Below are 914 nucleotides of genomic sequence, written 5' to 3'. Positions count from 1 at the left end.
CTTACTTCTTAATAATGCAAAATCTTTATACAATATAATGAATCCTTCATTAACCAAGCTTTCTCGGTCAAGATGGCTGGATATTAACCTCTTTTTTTTCTTTTTGCATTTTTATGGACCAAGACGAGGTCGAGGTCCATAAAAATGCAAACAAAGAACTCGGCCAATATCCAGCCATCTTGACCTCACGCTTGATTAATAACGCATGTGTATTTTTGTGCAGGAATGTTTGTTTGGTACCAAATAACGTGGTGTCAAATGAATATGATGATGTGTTGGACAAACTAGCATTATGTATACAACAAAAGTGTGACGAATCAGCGTTGTATGTACAACAAAATGATGTTGCAAAAGGAATAAAATGATATGCAAAAGTACTCAGGTCTCGTTATGCGATGTTTGCTAATCGTTGTATTACCTACAATGATAAGTACCATGTGCAAAGACGACTCGATCGCGAGCCCAGAAGAATACCTGTAAATTAACTAGAGAAGCTCTTACGTAAAAATAAGAAACTGGTGTGCAGGCGAATTCTTAAAAACATTCCTGTCTCGTCAAAAGTGTATCACTACATCAAATGCAGACTTAGAAGAAAGAGCAATGATGTCAGTATCAAGTTTGTACAAAAGATGAGAAAGAAATGGCATTCTACACGGTCAACACTGAATCGAAAATCGTCGAGTTGTAGAGACTCTTTGGGCAAATATCTATCTTTGCATAGCTGTAATACATTATCAAGTGTGTACAACAATGCGAGCCACAAAGGTCATTGTGCTACACTGAATCTGTGTAATGATATTGAAACAAATCCCCGGCCTCCTATACATGGCATTAGTCCTACTCTTATAATCAAGGCACCATATAGTCAAGGTGATACTATGTACTTTAGTGCGGGAAAATTCTGGAAAACAATG

Source organism: Stylophora pistillata, chromosome 4 (assembly GCF_964205215.1).
Source record: "Stylophora pistillata chromosome 4, jaStyPist1.2, whole genome shotgun sequence".
Taxonomy (NCBI): Eukaryota; Metazoa; Cnidaria; class Anthozoa; order Scleractinia; family Pocilloporidae; genus Stylophora; species Stylophora pistillata.
Note: the sequence above shows the minus strand (reverse complement) of the source record.